Source organism: Mustela lutreola, chromosome 4 (genome assembly GCF_030435805.1).
Source record: "Mustela lutreola isolate mMusLut2 chromosome 4, mMusLut2.pri, whole genome shotgun sequence".
NCBI lineage: Eukaryota > Metazoa > Chordata > Mammalia > Carnivora > Mustelidae > Mustela > Mustela lutreola.
Window position 1 is genome coordinate 105,273,624 of NC_081293.1, and position 20,420 is coordinate 105,294,043.

Sequence of the window (20,420 nt, forward strand, 5' to 3'; positions counted from 1 at the left end):
CAGCGGTGCTCTGTGTCCCAATAAAATTCTCTCGACTGTGTGTTTTGTTTTGTTTTGTTTTTTCTGTAGGTCTGTCAAAATCTCGTCCACGATATTGATCTCTTAAGCAGCGGTTCAGCCGTGGGGGGAGGAAGAGTAGTTCTGGGGCTGCGGGGAAGGCTTCCCATGGGCCAAGGTGGGAATTTGTGGGATGACCTAATGGGCTTGAAAAATCAAAGCCGGGGTGTTGGGGGGGAAACGTGGGAATTTGGTGATGGGCCCGTGGTCAGAGGGATCCACCCGTCTGGGAGTGTAGATGGAACGAACGAGCTTTGAAGAATGAGCTTTCCCGGTAGGTTCCTCCAGATTTTCTTGACCTTTATCACCAAGAGAAATTAATGTTTAACCAGCCCCGGAGGCTGGGAAAGCAAGGACAGGGAGCCATCTGGATCTCAAGCTACGAAGAGTGACCTATCGGAAGACTGCCTGGCCACGCTTTCCTCAGCCCCCAGAACGACAGAGTCTCCTGACGGAGAACAGACTCAGAAGGAGGTAGTATTCCCAGCAAGTAAGTCCCAGGCTTCATACTTAATCGATGGTTATTGTCGGAAACCGCAACCTTGATTCCCGGTCCCAGGGTACTGAACGTTCGCTTAACGTTAACTCACCTGAGGACTGGACGTCACTATTGGTCAAGTGCTGTTAGGCAAGGCTGTCGGGACCAAGGGGACTGACCCTAGGTGCTTGCACGCACACAGTCCTGCACGCATCTCCTGTGTGGCCAGGCGAGGGCTGGGGAGGATTTCCTGCCTGTCACTCGAGAGCAAGGACAGGACAGACATGGGCATATCTTGTCCTCACCACTTGCTTCCACCGCGGTCTTGGGTCCTTTGTTCGTCTGGGTCTCTATTTCTTCCTCTCGACAATGGGGATTTTTCTAGCACCCACCTTGTCAGCTAATTGTGAGGAGTCGATCTCATATTGTCCGGAAAATATCCGGCGCTTGGAAGGTGATAGAGAAATGGTGACTCTTCCCTTCCCTGTGAGATCTGGAGCATCAAAGGTAACCTCAGAGGCTCCCTGTCCAGGGTGATCTGAGGAGAACTGAAGGGTCTTCCCTGCCAACTTGCCCTGCTGGTTACAGTCTCTTCAGAAGGTACCATTTTTGCGACTATCATTGCTTCTCCATCAGGTCGGAGTTAAAACAATGCTTCTGAGTGTTCAGCCTGTGCTAGGACTCGCCTCCTTCTTCTTTAACATATCCTCATTGGATGCACAAGACACTGAGTCAGGAGAGCTGAGGAGGATAGTCGTGCAAGGCCTCCCCTCTTGCGACCGCGAAACTGGCGCTTGGATGTCGCTGCGGCATAGGGTGGCCCCTGGGAAAGCGTTGGATATTTAAGACACTTACTATGTCCCAGGCACAGGAGTCCCTCGGAGAGCAGGCAGTGGACGCTGGAGGGACGGGACCAGAGGTGCAGGACTGTGGGCAGGAGGGGGACAGAAAGGGTGGACGTGAGGAACGTCAAGGCACAGCTGGAAAGTGACAAGCGCAGGACTGGACACAGGGTCGAAGGCTCTGATCTCCCAAGGTGGCCTGAGGGCACAGCAGACATTATCTAGACACGTTTCCCTATGCACAGCCTTGGGGCCTGAAGCTCCCGGGTCTGAGGGTCCCTTACCAGAACACGCTGACCCCCAGAAGCAGCCTGTCCTGCTCTCAGTCAGCCTAGTGACCCAGCATGTTGGGTCCAGGAGGTGACAAACGGTGCTCCTACTGCTGGAGTAAGTCATCCCAGGGTTCAGCCCTTGCCCTGTGGCTGCATACGCGTGTGGGAAAGAGGGGCACCCTAGGACTCTCCAGAGTGGAAAGATGACATTTTGAAACCAGGAATGTGTCAGTGCTGCCCAAAATTTAAATCGTGATTTCCAGACTTTCAAAAATCACTAAATAACATGGGAAGAAACACGGCCATCTGCTCGGGGGGCCGTCCCTGAACTTCACGACACCCCTGGCTCCAGTGGCACGAGAGAGGCTCAAGGAGGCCGACCGCAGCTAGGACTGAGGAAGAGGATCAGTGTGTTCCCATTGAACAAGGTCATTCGCAGTAATCGATTCAAGGAGCCCATGGTACCTACGATGATAAAATGCTCAGTCCACCGAGAAGAAGATACAGCTCTAGACAATATAACCCTAGTGTATGAACATAAAGAGATCTTAAGTATATTAAGCAAATCTTGGCACAACTGGGGAGAAATCGACAAACTCACCCTCATAATGGAAATTTTCAATGCATCGTTAGCGATGGTAGTAAACAGGATGACTGATCCAGGGAGCAAAAATATTAGATTTGGAAAACTTCGATAAGTAACCGTCTTGGTATGGGGGACATAGATAGAAGCCTTCGGCAGAGAGCTAGAAAACACGCTTTCTTCTCAAGTGTCTGTGAAATGTGACAAAAATTGAGGATGTAACCAGCCATCGCCTAAATCTCAACACCTGTCAGAGAATCGCTATCAGACCAGCGAGTTCTCTTGCTCCGGTTCAGCTCAGGTCAATCCAATTCTGTTCAGTTCAGTTCAATTCAATTCAACTCCATTCAGTTCACTTCCATTCCATTTTTTTTTAAAGCAAAAATTGTTCCATTTGTCTGGAGTTGTTTTGAAGAGATATACCATGTAACTGACACATCAAGGAAAAAAACAGAGTGGAAATGAAATAATACTCAGAAATAAATGTTTGTTTTAGTATTGAGATATGTATTGGAAGCTGAACATAGAAGAAAGCAGGTAGTTTTAAAAGCTAATATTAGAGGGATGCCTGGGTGGCTCAGTCAGTTGGGCCGCTGCCTTCAGGTCGGGTCATGGTCCCAGGGTCCTGGGATTGAGTCCCGCATCAGGCTCTCTGCTCGGCGAGGAGCCTGCCTCTCTCCATGCCTCTGCCTGCCTCTCTGCCTGCGTGTGCTTCCTCTCTCTCTCTCTCTCTCTCTCTCTCACTGACAAATAAATGAATAAATAAAATCTTTTTTAAAAAAAAGCTAATATTAGAAATTGAAAAAGGATAGAAGTTGAGATAAGCAAGCAACTAAAGGCTCCAGAAAAATAACAGAATGAAGATAATTAAACATAGGCAATAATAAAGATTAAGAGGAAACATGAATGTGGAAGGAGATAAAGGTAGATGAAGGCAGACCAACAAAGCCACAAATTCTTCTTTTTTAAATCTAAAACAGAGATAGTCCTGGGGCATCTGGGTGGCTCGCTTGTTTGAGCATCTCTTTCTAGACCTCAGCTCAGGTCTTGATCCCAAGACTAAGTAAAGACAAGAAGAGAGGAAAATAGGGAAATAAATAATATCATAAGAAAAGGGGGTATCATTATCGGGACACCTGGGTGACTCAGTCGGTTAGGTGTCCACACTCTGGGTTTCGGCTCAGGTCATGCTCTCGGGGTTGTGAGATTAGACCCTACATCAGGGTCCATGGTCAGTGGGGTGTCTGCTTGGGATTCTCTCTCTAGCTCCCCTCTGCCCCTGCCCCTGCTCATGATCTCTCTTTCTCTCAAATAAAATTTAAAAATAAAGCTTAAGAAAAAAAGAAAAGAGACATCATTATAAATTCAATCAAGCAGAATGATAATGAGTATATTATTAAAACAGACAAACCCTTGTCATTAAATGTAAAAATTTAAAATTACATTTCGTTTACATTTGGAACAACACCACGGAGAAACAGAAATCCTATTGAACGGTCCTGAATAATAAATAAATTGATTTATGAAAACTATTTCCTCAGACAATGATTTCTATGTATGATTTGTCACTCTGTCAGTGATTGGGTAATTCCAAATTTCAAAATTATATAAATTGCTTCAGAGAATTAAAAAAAGGGGTTATCCTCCATCCATGAGATCACAGAATTGACACTAAAACTAGAGAAAATCCATAAAAGTAAGAAAAATAACAGTTTTATTCATGGGAAGGAAGTAAAAATTCTATGCACGTGGCTAACACACCGTAGTTTTATCTGAGGAGTAAAAGGATATTTGAAAATTAGAAAATGTATTAATGACATTCATCATATTAACAATTTAGATTAAGAAAACTATATGATTCTCTTCTCATTTGATGCAGAAAATACTTTGATAAAATTAAACTTCAATTTACTATAAAAGTAGGAATAGAAGAAACCTTCTAATGGAAAACCTTCTAAAGGTTTTCCAACAAAACCCTGTTATTAATAGTGAAATGCTAGAAACATTCTTTTTTTTTTAAGATTTTATTTATTTATTTGACAGAGAGAGACAGTGAGAGAGAGAACACAAGCAGTGGGAGAGGGGGAAGCAGGCTTCCTGCTAAGCAAGTAGTCCAATGCGGGACTCGATCCCAGGACCCTGGGATCATGACCTGAGCCGAAGGCAGTGGCTTAACCAACTGAGCCACCCAGGTGCCCCTAGAAGCATTCTTTATAAAATCAACAAGATGAGAATGTTCACAACTGCTTCTGTTCAACAATGTCACAGAGGCCCTAGAACAGGGCCAGGCAAATGAATTTTTTTTTTTTAAAGATGTATTTGTTTGAAAGAGAGAGAGCTGCTGGGGCAGGGGGGCAGAGGAAGAAGAAGAGAATCCCAAGCAGAATCTGTGCTAAGCATGGAGTAGACATGGGGCTCCATCTCACGACCCTGAGATCGCGACCTGAGCTAAAACCAAGGGTTGAATACTCAACAAACTAATCCATCCAAGTGCCCTAGAACAATTATTCTTACTAGTACTGTAGCAACAATTGTCAATCTTTTATGGTTAACTGATTGAGTGCATCATTTAAGAAATCCTTCCTACTCAACATCCTAAAAATGCATTTCTGTTGTCCTAAAAATTTTGCCTTTCACAGTGAAGGATTTAATCTATCAGAAATCTGTTTTTGTATATGGATTGAGAAACAGGTTTAACTTCATTCTTTTCCCAAGTAGGTGACCAGTTGCCCAGAACCGCTTAAGACTCTGTTCTTTCTCTATTGATCTGCAATTCCATATCTGTCAATTGTCTATGTATTGCTGGGGATTTTTCCCAGCTCTCTATTCTGTTTGATTGGTCAGGTGTCTATCTTTACATCAAAATCGTGACTTTTCTTTTTTTTTTTTTTTTACAGTTTCATCTGTCTGTCTTGATAAGTAGAACAGACAGGAACATCCTTCTTTCTGCAGAGTATGCTGGCTCTTCATAGACCTCTGCTTTGGCATTTACATTTTAGAGTCAAATATCTGTGTTGGGATTTAGATTGAAATGGTATTGAGTCTGCGAATCACATGGAGAGAAATTGAAATGCTTACAACATGGAGCAGGCATTTATTCCCATTTTTAGATCTACTTGAATGGGTCCCATCAGTTGTTACAAGTTTCTTCATCCAGGTCTTACAAGTCTTTTGTTAAGGTTTTGTTAGATTCACTCCTATTGTCTTGTTCTTTTTTTTTTTTAAATGTTTATTTTTATTTTTTTTTTTATTTTCTTGTTCCTCATGAAGTCCTGCCTTGCCATGATTGCAGTGGGTGGGCAGTGCAGCAAGCCCAGCCTCCAGAGCCCGAGGTCTTAACCCTGAGCTGAATCTTCTTTTATTTTATTTTTTTCAAGAATGTATTTATTTTAGAGAGAAAGTGGTGGGGGAGGGGGGGAGGGGCAGAGAGAGAAAGACAATCTCAAGCAGACTCCCCACTAAGCCTGACATGGTTTCCATCTCACAACCCCAAGATGATGACCCCAGTGGAAACCGAGAACTGGATGCCTAACTGACCACTGCACCCCGGCGTCCCCTGTGCCTTCTCTTTAAACACTTGCATTAGGCAGGGTGGTATGCTGCCTGAAACCTTTCAGTGACTTCGCTTTCTCTGTAAACACAGGCTGGGTCTCCAGCTTCAGGGCTCCTGCCTGGGCTGTGCCCCCTTCACCAGCTTTGCAGTACTGGTCCTGGTGGACAACTGTGGATTTCTCTTTCTGCTCTTTCTTTCCTGGTCTGCCTCCCTTCCTGGCATGCCACCCAGTAAGCAGATTTGCTGTGTCCAGCATGAGCACAGGCTGGCCTGCTGGCAAGGAGTATGCTTGTGTGGGACCTTGCCACATTTCCTAACCTCTTTGGGCCTCAGCTTCCTTGTCTGTACAATGGGGATGAGAATATCTACCTTGTGAGGCAGTTATGAGGGACTGAATGATTTTATGTAGAAATGCCTGTAATGAAACCTTTACAAATGTATTTTTTAAAGGATTTTATTTATTTATGTGAAAGAGAGGCAAGAAAGGGCTCGAGCTGGGGAGAGGGGCAGAGGCGGAGGGAGAAGCAGACTCCCCTGCTGAGCAGGGAGCTTGACTCAGGGCTCAATCCCAGGACCTGACCTGACCTCAGTTCATGACCTGAGTTGAAGGCAGATGCTTAACCCACGGAGCCACCCATGCACCCCAAATGCTAGGTATTACTATAGTGACTCTTTATGGAATGGAAGATATCTCTTGATTCTCAAACCCCCTTTTCCAGAGGTCTGTGCTGGGCTCAGCCCCTCATCATACCTCTGTCCCTCTCTGCAGAGCCTCCCTGTCTTCATGCAGGGTTTACCAAGCAGTGTGCTGAGACCCCAGAGCCCTTCCCAGGGCTCAGCTGCCGCTGACTCAGCCAGGGTGGTCTCTCTTCCCACGGAGTGCCTGGTCCTACCTGCCCCTTGTCTGTAGTAGCCCCTCCCAGGGCTGGGGGATGAGAAGCATCCCAGCCTCCTGCCCTCACCCAGCCACGGAAGGAGGGATGAAGCTGTGCACCAGGTGCGAGGCTCCTCACCAGCCCCCCATCCACCCCACACCTGCCGCAGGCCCAGCCCCTCCTCTCCAAGGCTTCTGCCCCCCACCGGTTAGCCGGCGTGTACTGCACGTGTGTGTGTGCGCGCGTGCGGTGGGAGCAGAGGAAATGCACGCCCCTCCTGACCTGGGTGGGCTCTGCCAGTCTCCCTTTCCCAGGGCTCTATGCACACCTTCAAAGAGAAATGAACCCTGCCCAGTGTACTGCCCTGATCAGTCTGCCGCAGGGGATGGAGAAGGAAGCCCAAGAAATCTTGCCATTTGCAATGGGCCTTGAGGCATTGTGCTAAGTGAAATAAGTCAGAGAAAGCAAATACCATATGATCTCACTCATATGTGGAATCTCAAACACAGATCAAACAAAACCAAACCCAGAGTCCTAGATACAGAGAACAGATTGGCAGCTGCCAGAGGGAGCTGAAGAGACGGGTGTGTGGGGGTGAGGAATGGATGAAGGGGTCAGGAAGTGCACACTTCGAGCTATTAAAGAAAGATTCCTGGGGACATAATGGGCAGCTTGGAGAGCTGATCCTATGGTATCAACTTGGAGAGGTGACACAGGTGCCTCGACTCAGGCTGGGGATCAAACATCCGATCACTACGCCGTATGCCTAAACATAACACAATATAGTATGTCAATCATACCTCAATTAAAAAAGAAAGCCAAGTGCATTATTGCACACCGGTTACAAACCATTAGAAAATTTATGTTAAATAGGTGTTTTTAAAAATGTTCTCCTTTAAAAAAAAAAAAAAAGACATTTGTGTTTTGAACGCTATAGGCTTCTTTTAACCAAAGAACGGGATTTTGAATCACATGAATCGGATGAAACCCTCACCTGCGTCTGCCGCTCTCTGATCTGGACTAATGGGCTTGGCAGCGATTCCTTCTGGGTGGCCCGTGCACAGAGGGGCCCCGGAGCCACCCGCCACCCCCAGGCAGCGGGCTCTTATGGCCGGGGCTGGCCGAGTGAGTCCTCCTTGCTTGCTTTGCCACGCTGGTCCTTCCTCCTTGACAAGCCAGGACGCTCTGCTGCTGCTCCGAGTTTGCCCTGAAGGTCTCCGCGCATCTGGGTCCTGCACAGAGCTCTGGAGAAACACAGCCCTTTCTCTGTGGCCTTTTCCCTCTGCCCCCCATTCCCTGCCCCCCCCACCTGCAGTCTCCACTGTCTCCGTGGTCCTGCTCTGCCCCCACCCGGCCCTTGAGTCCGGGGTGAGGAGCAGGAGGGCGGGAGGTGGGAGATGCTGCTGCCGGGGAAATGAGCAGAACAAACCGCTCTGATTGGCTTTGGGGAGGCGGACACTGTCTATATAAATGGCAATCACATCCTCTGTGTCTTTAACTGTCACAGGGAGAGGAGAGAGAAGAGAGAGGAGCGAGCAAGCACCGCGGGGCTGCCTGTGAGTACTGCTCCTTGTCCTTGTAGCCCGGGGGACCAGCCCCACTGGACAGTCCAGCTCCTGGATGGCTGTGGCCCTGGGGTCTGGGGACCAGAGGTTTACCTGTTGCTTTCAGCCAGCGGTTTTCCTCCAGCTGGTTTAGGATGGCTCAGCATCCTGCTGCGGGCTGGTGGGCACACGATAGGAACTTTTTGCAAACGTAGGTGCCAACCCAAGTCACCTGTCTTTTTGTGTGTCTCTAAGCAACAAGTCAGGGAAAGAAGCAGAAACTTCTGACTTTTTTTTTTTTTTTTTTTTTTTTTTTTAGCCTGTGTTCTCTGAGCCACAATAGCAACATAACAAAGCGAGTAGAAAGGAGCTTCCAGGCTGGTGCCTGGTGCATCCGGAGCCCAGGGAGGCCAGGAGATGGGGTGGGAAAGGAGGTGGCTAGGAACCAGGTGGACCCAGGCTGCTTGGAGGGCACTGCATGTCCCCTGCCAGGGCTCCTGCCCTCCGTGTACAGGAGAGCCAACAGTTCTCCTACAAGATGGTTATAAATACCTGTTCTGATGTTTGTAAGGGGCGGGGCACACAGTAGGTGGTCAATAATGAGAGCTATGGTATTAACAAGCCAGTCACCAGCAGGTGGGATTGTCAGAGGGGGGGTGAAATGCTGCCCAGTGCTTCCCTGTCCCGGGGAATATTGTTTTCTCCAGTTTCCAAGGGAAGTTCAAGAAAGTGATCCAGGTTTTCCTCCCTAATCCTATTTCTCTGTCAAAAGCTCTGAGAGCTGGGTTCTTCCCCTTGTTTTCTCCTCCAAATGGGCAGCATTTTTTGTTCTGAAACAGAACCCATAGCAAAGGTGCCAGTTACAGCATCAAAGCTGGCCTCTTTGGGTTTTCCATGCTGCTGGAGAGACAAACAGATGCTCTCTGCCTGAGGTGTGGGGGGGTGCGGTTCCCCAGCAGATGCAGCAGACATCCTGGAACAGTTCTGACAGGATGAGTGTCGGGATGGTTCTGTAAAGGAGCAAGTTTGTGTCCTTTACCGCAGCCTCTTTCTCTCTTCTGGACATGAGCTGGGGGTGCATCTGTGCACAGCCAATTTGGTGAAAATAATTAAAAAAAAAAAAAAAAACCCTTCCAAACCCTTACAAATCAGATAAATAGCTGGAGAATTTATTTACATCTGTTTTCTCCTCTCAAGGATGTGCATCATTCTGAAGGTTTTACCCTGTAACCTTAGAAACTGAGTCTGGTGGCAAGTTTGGGGAAAGACTCCAGGAAAATTAGGCTTTGTACATTAAAGAGGTTGTGAAGTGTCTCGAGTTGCTCATTAGCATTTCTGGGAGGCGATGCTCAGGGCATCAGGGGGCAGAGTACAGGCACCGGACCTCAGCAGACCCGGTCTGATGTTCCAAGGGCACAAACCCACCAGAGAAACTGCCTGTAGCCATGTGGGCTGAGACCAGCCACCTGCTTCCCTGAGCCCATTGCCTCATTTCTAGGGTGGGGATAGTATTGCTACTTTGCAAGGCTGGCGTGAAGATGGGGAGGACACCACTGCCCTGTGTAGGGTAACGATTTCAGCATTTGCCTGGGTTTGGAGGAGGTGGTGGAAGCACTTCTCCTGGGCCACAGAGGACCGTGAAGTTGGTCCAGCCTCTGCCCGTCTCTGCCCAGGTTGGGGCTCAGATCAGAGCTGTCCCCTGTGTACCTGCTCCAGCGTGTGGTGAAAGGGCAGTGCCCAGACCACACTCTGGGTGGCACGTGCTGCCTCTCCAGCCCAGACCAGAGCCTCCTCTGGCAGCAGGTGGCTCAGGAGCCCATGGCCACTGGCCACAGCTGTCAGGAGAGAAGGCTGACTTCAGCCTCCACAACGTAGCACCAGCCCCCAGTGCTCCTGTTCCTGGTTGTATAGCCTGGGTCAGGGCACCAGCGCCTCTGAAGCTTGGTCAGACGACGATAATCATACTCACGGGCTGGGTTGTTGAGACAGTAAATGAGATAGGGCACACAACAAGCCTCGCAGAAATTAGGCAGCAGTGACTCATCTGCTTTTTCTGACAATAGAATATGACAATCCTGGGTCAGCGTGTGCTTGAGGTCTGACTTGGGGAAGCCTCAAACACAGATTTTTTTTTTTTTTTAACGACACTGGGGACAGACCAGCAACCCCCTCCAAGGAGCAAGAGGGAGTCCGCAGTCAATATTTACCACTGACCTGATTTGTGAAAAAAAAAAAAAAAAACAAAACCAAAAAACAAAAAACAAAACAAAAAAAAAACGGAGACTCCCCGAATACTGGGCCAAAGCCAACTAACCAGACTCCTGATGGCAGGTGTTGTATATTTGGGAAAGATGATAAATCAATATGTGAGTTAGCCACAGGCGTGACTGCTATTAAGAAGAAAGCAACCAACTAGAACATAATTTAATATCTCGAGTCTATGGAAAAGGCAGATGGTGGTGGCCTTTTGTGACCTATTAATGTGACTATGAGAGATCAAGAGAAAGGGGGTGAGCATTTTAAGGGCGAGGAGAGAGGCTTTCCATGCCAGGAAACTGTCTTCTGGAAGAGAATAGAATTAATTGGAAATGGGAGGGGCGACATTAAAAATCAGAATGGCTGGATGGTTCTCGTACAAACTTTTCAGAATAGCAAAGACAAAGGAAAGTGATAAAAATTTTTAAATTTTCAATTTTGATTGAAAAGAAGTTTAAATGTAAAGTGTGAGCCAATGATAAAAGCCAGCAGAGATGGGGTGTTCATGCTTGCTGTGCCGAGGGGTGGTTGACATGTTTGTGTCATCCCTGTTCTTCTGGAAAGAAACAGACAGCGTGCAAAAGAACAGCAAACCTTACACCTCTTAATCCCATTGGGGAATTGACATGTCTGAGGGACGAATTCTATAGGAAAACCAAGCAACGTGGCTCACGACAGCCGCAGCCGATGAAGGACAGGCGACCTGGGACCTGGGAAGTTTGCCCAGCAGGTGTTAGTAAGGGTACATGTGTATGCTCTGTGAATACAATGTTGCTTGCTGTAATTGGGCCATGTGAAGCATAAGTGAAAAAAAGAGGAACCAAATAATACACATACCTTGGTAACCACTGTCCAAATTGTCCAAGGCCAGGTGTAAATCAGAATAGTATCAACAAGTTGGCTGCCCCCATATTTTTCTTCTGAAATTGCTGCAGGTATCAACTTCCCAGGCAGCTTCACGTGTCAGGATACGTTTTGCAGGGAGGCGGGCAGAAGCAGCAGTCTGTCCCCATGGGAGTAAAAGAGAAACTGTGACACAGATTTCTCTGTGGGTTCTGCCCATGAGAACGGTCAACCAGGAAAACACTGAGGCTCGATCTTTGTCCCTGGCAGGGATATCCTCCTGTTTGCCTTGCACTGCCCTGGGGTTCTGTCGTCGCCAGATGACCCAGCTGGAACAGGACTGAGTTATAACGTGATGATTTCCCAACATCAGTAGCAACGAAGGACAGCTGCACACAGCCTTGGAGTCTGGGGGGCTTTCTGCCTGCAGCATCTCTCTGCCCGGTGTACTGGGGAGGAAGCAGACAGCCTCCTGGAGCAGAGCCAGGATTCAAGCCCTTCTGCCTACTCTGATCCCAGAGGCACGTTTTTTCTACTCCCGGTGGCGGCCAAGAGGTAGAGCATAGTCCTGGGCAACTACAGGCTCAGATCTGATTCTGTGCAGTGTAGCAGGGCCAGATAGCCCTCGGAGGCCGGCCAAGCTGGCCAGATGGGAGGAGGCTTCCTGGGTGTCCAGCACTGACCGGGTAGAACCCCCGGGCCCATCAGCTCATATGCTTACAGGTTAATGGTTATGCATCTTGTTTAGAATCCTCAGTATAATGTCCATCTTCCAGGCCGGGGGTGGGGGTGTGGAGAGGTCAGGTGGCTTGGCCACAGGCACGCCTGCAGCAAATAGCTGGAGCCAGCCCCTTGTGTTCCCTTAGGTGGTGACCCCTGGCTGAGCCCCCAGAGGCCCTGTGGAAGCTGCCTGGACCTATACCGCCTCTAGGGGGCATCCGGGAGCTCTTCACTGGCCACTCAGGGGGGAGACCGGTTTCCTGAATTTAGTTCTTTCTCAGGGTTTGTCAACCCATACCCAGGCCACGGTTGTCGGGGATGTGCCAAACCTGTGCTTGAGTCCATTACACTCAGGAGGGGCGAGGCCAGGGGGCAGGGTCCAGCTGTGTCCCTAGCCTCTCGGTGCCAAGGCTTTCCATTGGTTCGAGGGGATGGTAATGGTCCTAACAAGGTTATTACAAAGATTAATAAGAATATATGCCATGAGGGATGCTTGGGGGGGCCCAGTCGGTGAAGCATCTGCCTTCGGCCCAGGCCATGATCCCAGGGATCCCTCCCGCTGAGCAGGGAGCCTACTTCTCCCTCTCCTTCTTCCTACCACTCCCACTGCTTGTTCAATCTCTCTCTCTCTTCTTCTCTGTCATAAATAAATAAATATAATCTTAAAACAACAACAATAACAGTACATGCCACAAGGTTCACATGGTACTGTGAGCTAACATCTGTGCTGACCGAAGAGAGTCCCTATTTCAACAAGGACACCCCAGTATACGTGAAATTAACTGAGTGGAAGACAGTGGTATGTGGGTAAAATGAGGCACCTGCCGTAATTATTGGAGCTACAGGGAAGGGTGCTTTGGCGTGAAGGACACGGTGCCCCGAAGCTTTGTCACCACTCGCTTCACATTTGGGAAGGGCCCTGACATCCCTGGACCCTAACATTTTAGATTTCCCACCTGTTAAATTAGGGTGGCAATTGCTCGGGCATAACAAAGCTTTAAATGCATTGGAAAGCCCATCGTGTATTTCTAGTCTTGCCCCTTCCCTCCTGACCCCCGCTCCCAGGCACCTGGATCCTGTAAGTTTGGCCAGTGAGAGGCACTGGTGGGAGGTTGGAGGACAGAGGTATCCACCTCCGTTGTGACACTGGCTGAGGCTCCTCCCTGTGCCAGCTCTGTCTGGGCAAGCCTAACCAGGTCTCTGCTTTGCGCAAATGATGTGGGTCCTGTCTCGTGGAGCACAGTCTGCTCCCCATGTCCCTCTTGTCTGGGTAGGAATGGGCATGGAGGCTCTGAGGGGTTAACTGGCCTTCCTGTCTTACCATAAATTACCCAGTTAATCAGCAGTGAAGATAAGGTGCAAATCCAGGACTCTGAATTTAGAGTCTACACTCCCTCCTGTGTGTGCACCGCCTCCTGGGAACACCCACTCTGGTGGCTTCTCCTCCTACTCGAGTGAGTCTATGGAGTTTCTTGGTAGCTTGTAGAGCTTGCGTGTGGAGGGCCATGATGACATGATGTCTTCATGCAAGACTTGACTTGTTAAGACAGCTTTCTGGAGGAGTGTGGGGCTAAGCATGTAGAGCAAAAGCTCCGAATTGGGGACTCCAAAAGGAGCAGTTGTAGGAAAGTCGGTCTGAGCCCTAAGCCCTGCCCCAGTCCTGTACCCACCTCTCACTGCACAATCTGATGCATCCTTGAGCACAGCCCAGAGTGCCAGGGATCAAAAAGAAGCTGCAAGATTTTTTTTTTTTTAAAGATTTTATTTATTTATCTGACAGAGAGAAATCACAAGTAAGCAGAGAGGCAGGCAGAGAGAGGAGGAAGCAGGCTCCCTGCTGAGCAGAGAGCCCGATACGGGACTCGATCCCAGGACCCTGAGATCATGACCTGAGCCGAAGGCAGCGGCCCAACCCACTGAGCCACCCAGGCGCCCAGCTGCAAGATTTTTGATGACTGCTTTAATTTCTTTGCTGGTTCTGGGTCTGTTCAGATTTTCTATTTCTATTTCTTCTTTCTATTTCTTCCTATTCAGTTTTCGTAGTTTAGGAATGTATCTAGGAATGCACCCATTTCTTCCAGATTGCTGAATTTGTTGGCATATATTTGCTTATAATATATTCTTGTAATTGTTTGTGTTTCTTTGGCGTTGGTTGTGATCTCTCCTCTTTCATTTGTGCTTTTACTTATTTGGGTGCTTTCTCTCTCTCTCTCCCTCCTTCTCTTTACCCTTTTTGATAACTCTGGCCCAAGGCTTATTGATCTTATTAATTATTTTAAAGAGCCAACTCCTAGTTTCATTGATCTGTTCTACTGTTCTTTAGGTTTCTGTTTCATTGATTTCTGCTCTGATCTTTATTATTTCTCTTCCCCTGCTGGATGTGGGCTTTATTTGCTGTTCTTTCTCTGCTCCTTTAGGTGTGCGGTTAGGTTGCATATTTGAGATCTCTCTTGTTTCTTGAGAAAGGTTTGTATTGCCATGCACTACCCTCTTAGGGCTGCCTCTGCTGTACCCCAAAGGTTCTGATCTGTTGTGTTTTCATTTTCATTTGCCTCCATGATTTTTTTTTTTTTAATTCTTCTTTACTGGTTGTCCCATTCATTCTTTAGTACGTTGCTCTTTAACCTCCACGTATTTGTGGTCCTTCCAAATTTCCTCTTGTGGGCATGAAGGATGGCACGTGATGGAATGAGCACTGGATGTTATAGGCAACTGATGAATTACTAAACTCTATCTCTGAAACTAACAATACACTGTATGTTAATTAAATTAAATTTTAAAAAAATGAAAAGAAAAGAAGCTGTGTTTGCCATCCAGTGGGATTTCCATTTTGTAATGGAATGTTCTCTAGATGATTTTGAGAACCGTAGTTGGAGAAAAAGGTGAAATCATGTTTCATCAAAAGAGAGGGGGGAGCCGTCGCTGCTGGCTCTCCTACCCCACAAAATGAAGTACTTTTGCTCAGTTAATACATTTATTTTTATTTAGAAAAAATAGACTGTTTTTAGGGCAATTTTAGGGTTGCAGGAGAATTGAGGAGGAAGTTCAGGGAGTTTCCGTATATTCCTTCTGCCCTCTCTGCCGCTGCCCCCCACCCCTCCACACATACCATTTCCCCTAGTTTTAATAAAAACTTTTACCTGAATGTCAACTCTGAGGGGCACTTACATCCTTATCCCATTTAATCTCCCCAGAGTGTTTAGAGGTGGGCATTTTCACAAGGCACCTTGGCGCGGGGCTGAGAGGGAGTGTCAGAAAGGGCAAGGATGGGCCTCAGGCCCATTCCCACTAAAGAGATGGCCATGCCCCTGCCTGTATGGCCTCTCGGGGCCTTGTTGGGATCCTTTACACACTACACAGTCACTGAGGAAAACATTAATTTAAATGACGTAAAGCTCCTGAATGACTCGTTAACTGGAGTCTTTCGAGTTATGGAACAGCACAGGGCTTTCCTTCAAGGTAAGCTGAGAGCGCGCCACTCTTGCTGTCAGAAGGACCCCATTGCTAGAAGCTTCCTCATGGTCTGGATTAGAAGCATTTCTCATGTTGGGGTTATTTATGCTTTTCACCCACAGAGGAAATGTTCATCAAGAAACCAGGTGATCCGGGGGAAAATCTGTACAGTTACTTTTATGCCTAGATTGAGACTGATATGCTGGAGGAAAAGAGACAGGTCTCCGTCCTCAGGGGAGAAGCGTGTTTTGAATTCTAATTATGTTTCGTTTTTCCTGGGATAGTGTATAAAAAATGTAAGCACTTTTTTTTTTTATCAAGTTAGAAGAGGAAGGCCAGGAAAGGCTGCAGTGTTCAGGGTCCCAGGATTTGAGCAAGACCTTGGCTGCTGAGCCCTGGCAAGCAGGACCACAGACAGGTTTAGAGCAGAACCTTGCAGTGGGTCCCCGACCTTCCCAGAGGGACTGACTTCCCACTCCCATTCCCTGACACCCAATTTGTGGTCTTGGTTGGTCCTGCCAGTTCAGCTGTGTCATCACTGAGGTCCCATCGAAGCTCAGCCCCCTGACATTCACAATCTATGAGATATGATCTAGGGCCTGGCTTGGGTTCTGGCCAAACCACTGTGGCTAGTTTGGTTCAGGCTCTGGGGGTACCGCTGGAGCCAGAGGAGAGGGAAGTTCAAGTCCAAGGTGAACACTGAGGGTCTAGGCTGGGGGCCCTGAGTCGTTAGTGAGGCTGGAGGACCAGAGACTCAGCATGAACTAAACAGGTGGGGCCCCGGTGGGGGTGGGTCAGAGTACCGAGGGGACCATTTTCTCTCTTTTAAAAAATTTTTTTTCTTTATTTATTTGAGAAAAAGAGAGAGCACAAGCAGGGGGAGTGGCAGGCAGAGGGAGAAGCAGTTCCCCACTGAGCAGGGAGCTGGATGCAGAGCTTGATCCCAGGACCCTGGGATCATGACGTGAGCTGAAGGCAGATGCTTCACGGACTGAGCCACCCAGTTGCCCCAGGACCCATGTCTCTTGTGGCTTTTCCTGTGGCAGATATGGGATGGTCTTGTAGTTACAACTGTCTTAAAAGTAAAGAAACAGGTATAATAGAGCATATTTCAGAAACAAAATGTTTACAGGATCTGATGTTCTGTTCATCCATTCATACACCCACTCATTCATCTCTCTCAGTGAGCAAATATTTGAGGTGCTCAGTATGGTCCTGGGTCAGTGCTTGACGCTGTGAAGCAAAAATCAACAGTTGAGGACTCAGCATGGAGAAGGCCCAGTTAGCAGAGAACGTCACAAAACCAAACAAGCCCTGGGCCAGGCAGGAGGAACGAGGGGGTGCAGGGGCATTCAGACCTGTCTGAGATTGTGGGCTGGAGCTGTTTCCTGCCCGGCACTGACTGAGAAGCAGGTGGATTGCTTGGGGTGCAGAGGTCTGGGTCGAGCTGGGGTCCCGGCACCCACGAGTCATGACAGCCGTGGCAAGAAGATCACAGGGACTGGCCTGCCCAGTGATCAGATCATGTCTTCAGAAGCTTGGGGTGGGGGGGCGTGGGGGGACATCAATCACAGACTTTATCACTGTCTGCATATTCCAGCCAATATTTGCCCAGCTTGGGGGCATGAGATATCAACCAGCTACAAAATGAGCACGAGATTCTCTGGGGCTTCGCCCTAAGAGCCTTCTGCAAAGGTCTTTATGGGAAACAATAGGCAAATTAAAGGCAGAACGAGGGCAGAGTGACGGGAACATAACGGGCTGGTGTCATCTTACAATTGGGGAATATTTCTTCAGAGGGTGAGTTGATGTGTCTGTCCATTTTCCCTGGGGCCCCCCGTGTGGCCGTCCATGCTAGGTTGTTCCTGGTAGAAGGGGGCCGCCGATTCTCCGGGAAGCAAAGTGTCCTTCTTAATTCTGCCCAACTTTCTCACGCTGGGTCTTCTGCTAGTTTCCGGGCTAACCCACAGCAGGGCACATAGAGCTCATCCGAATATTTACTCCATAGGGCAGTTTTTTAAAGACTTATTTTATTTATTTTAGAAGGAGAGCACAGTGGGAGGGAACAGAGGGAGAGAGAAACACAGCAGACTCTGGGCTGAAAATGGAGCCCGGCACAGGGCTTAATCTCAGAACCCCAAGATCACGACCTGAGCCAAAACCAAGAGTCAGATGCTCAACGGACTGTACCACCCCAGTGCCCCCTCCACAGGGCATTTTTACAGTTGTTCCCGTGGTACGACTCATAAAGGAAAAGCTCATGATATCCGACTACATAAAAGCTGAAATTCTTATAGATCTGAAGAAAATTGTCAATAAAATCGGGTTAAACAACAACAACAACAACAAAAACGAAGAAAACGTCTGCAGAATACATCACAGACATAATGGCTGTTACAGGAGAGTTTTCACAATTAAATAAAAGCAGGAGACAAGCAATTCATAAAAGAAATCCACATGGCAAAGAAATAGAGAAACCTGTTAAAACCTATTAATCCAAGTAAAACAGAGTCATAGATACCTATGAGGCCAGTAAAGCTTAAAATGAAGTTTCCCAAACCCAGTGTTGGCCACAGCACAGCAGACCAAGCACTGCCATACATTTCTACTGGGAGACCATTCTGGGGAGCTAGAATTCTGGGGAGAGATGTGGCCTTGGGCTTTACTTATTTGTTTGTTTGATGATGACGGGTTTAAAACAGTTTTTTTTTTTTTTAAGATTTTATTTATTTATTTGGCAGACAAGAAAGGGAGAGAGAATGCACAAGCAGGGAGGGTGGCAAGCAGAGGGAGAGGAAGAAGCAGACCCCACTGAGCAGAGAGCCTGATGCGGGAATGGATCCCAGGACTCTGAGATCAGGACCTGAGCTGAAGGCAGATATTTAGCCTACTGAGCCCCCCAGATGTCCCGCCAAAACACCTTTGAAACACCAAAAATGTGTATTTCTATAAGACTTTGTTCCGTAGAAACTACAGGTCAACGCTCTTCCTTTCAGAAAACCGTAATTCCAAACAAAGTGTGCAGAAATGTACATTGTACCTGCCGGTGTTTTACAGAAATGCCAATAACTGACATTTATTGAATGTCACTGTTCAAAGCTGTTGCCAGGTACTATTCAATCGTCACCAAAAAGTCCTTTGAGATCATGCTATTACTACCACGAATTTTGTTTTCAGATCAGGTTTGCCATGGTGGCGATTGACGTCAGATGGTATAAGCAGTAAACATCTGAGTCAGAGGCTTTTGGCTTTCAATCCTGACATGTTGGCCACTGGGCTCCCCCAGCACTTTCTCCAAAGGCTGCAGGGACCGACCCAAATGTTCAACAATTGAAGTGTATTGTGACTATAGCACACGGAACCTGTGAAATACAAGCAAGAATGAGAAACCACATGCTGGAAAAGTATTTATTAACATGGGACACGCATGCAAAATTGCTTCGTGAAAAGCAAGGTAGCAAAAAGACCTGCAAATCTATGCAGTTTTAGTTGAATTGGAATCATGTCAACTTGAAATACCTTGGGGTTTTTAAAAAGCAAGTATTTACTCTCTGTGCAAAATTGGAAATAATCAGTCACTCTGAATGAAAAATCAGTTTCAAAGCCTGCAGAGCCAGGGAATTATTTACCAGAAGCTATGCAGATAAAGCTTTGTGGCTCTAAGAGCCTTTGGAAAGTCTGGCTGTGATATCCCAGAGGAGAAACAGAGCTCTCCTTGGCTCTGAGCTTATAAACGCGAACAGGGACTCCAGGTGATCATGGGTTTTTAGCGTTCACTGTTGCTACAACTTAGAACCATACTTTATGTCCCAGTCACTGTGACTCATTCATTCACTAGATGCAAAATGTATCCCCAAACAATAACACGGAGATAAGAGTTTGGTAAGAGCTGATCTTGAAGCAACCTAGGAAAGTCTAACTCATGTACCAGGGAGTGCTCTGAGGAAAGCATCCTGGAGACTGGAGAGAACACTGAGGCATGGAAAGGCATCCTCAGACTGGCTCACCTCCTCCAAGAAGCCCTCCTTGAGCAAACTTCAGTCCTGCTTTCATGAGCCATCTTCATTCATGCTTACTTCAGCATGCTGAGCCCAAGTTTAGCAAAGAATCCCGCCAGCCAGCTCTTCAAGGAAAGCTCTGCCCTTGATATCCAATCGAGGTCTTCTTTCCCCACCCCGGACCCCAAACCAAATTACTCTGAGTCATGTTCATCTACTCCTTACCCTACCTGTTGGCTATAAATCCACCACCTTTCCCTGTTGCACTGGGAGCTAAATTCAGTCTCTTCCCCATGGCAGTAGTCTTGAATAAAATCTTCTTGTGCATAATAAGTGTCTGGTGAATTATTTCTCTTTAACAACTTATATCTCATAAATAAGGATAAGGAAAATCCATAGACACCCTGCATGGACAGTGGGAATTGATAGAAGATGTGCTGGCATTCTGATACCAACTTCATCACCTGTGCTATGTACAGAAGGTGTGGAATCACCCCCCACCCAGCACGTGTGCCATGGAAAAGTCAATCCTGAATTATGATGCTTTTAACTGTGGGAGGAATTAAAAAATGTGCCCCTTGCTCAGCACCCAGTGGTCCCTTAGAAATCCAGGAAGCATTCTGGAGGGACAGAATTCTGCATCAGAATTCTGAGTGGTGGGATTCCAGGTGAATATGTTTCTTTGTGTTGTCTCAGATCCCTGTTTCGAAAATACTGCCAGTTCTTATTATTCACAGACCTCCTCCCTGCAAATTTACCTACGTGCTCAAATTGTAATCCCAAAATCCATCCTCATGGTGCTTTCCTGACATTTCACAATGTGCACAGTATAACTCGATAACACATTTGAGCGGCTCATTGTGCTTCTTTCCATCTGAGATGGAGCAAGGCAATAGCCCACCTTCCTGTGTCAACAAGTACTCTATGTAGTGTCATAGTGTTCAAA

The 20,420-nt window shown here is 47.4% G+C and overlaps 1 protein-coding gene and 1 long non-coding RNA gene across 3 annotated transcripts in view; one reads left to right on the top strand and one right to left on the bottom strand.

Moving 5' to 3' along the window:
* Positions 1-372: 372 nt before the first annotated feature.
* Positions 373-20,420, top strand: part of DDC (dopa decarboxylase) — a 77,880-nt gene continuing 57,832 nt past the window's right edge. The window contains exons 1-2 of one of the 2 annotated variants that reach the window (XM_059170622.1): positions 374-547; positions 8,168-8,216. The gene's annotated coding sequence lies outside the window, so the exon portion shown is untranslated. Of the gene's footprint in view, positions 548-8,167; positions 8,217-20,420 lie in introns of both variants that reach the window. The other variant, XM_059170623.1, reaches the window with a different exon arrangement.
* On the bottom strand, positions 6,224-11,522 carry LOC131829159 (uncharacterized). Its single transcript, XR_009352751.1, has 3 exons — positions 11,298-11,522; positions 7,655-7,904; positions 6,224-7,426 (listed from the first exon to the last, which is right to left on the bottom strand). It is a non-coding gene; the product is annotated as an uncharacterized LOC131829159 (long non-coding RNA).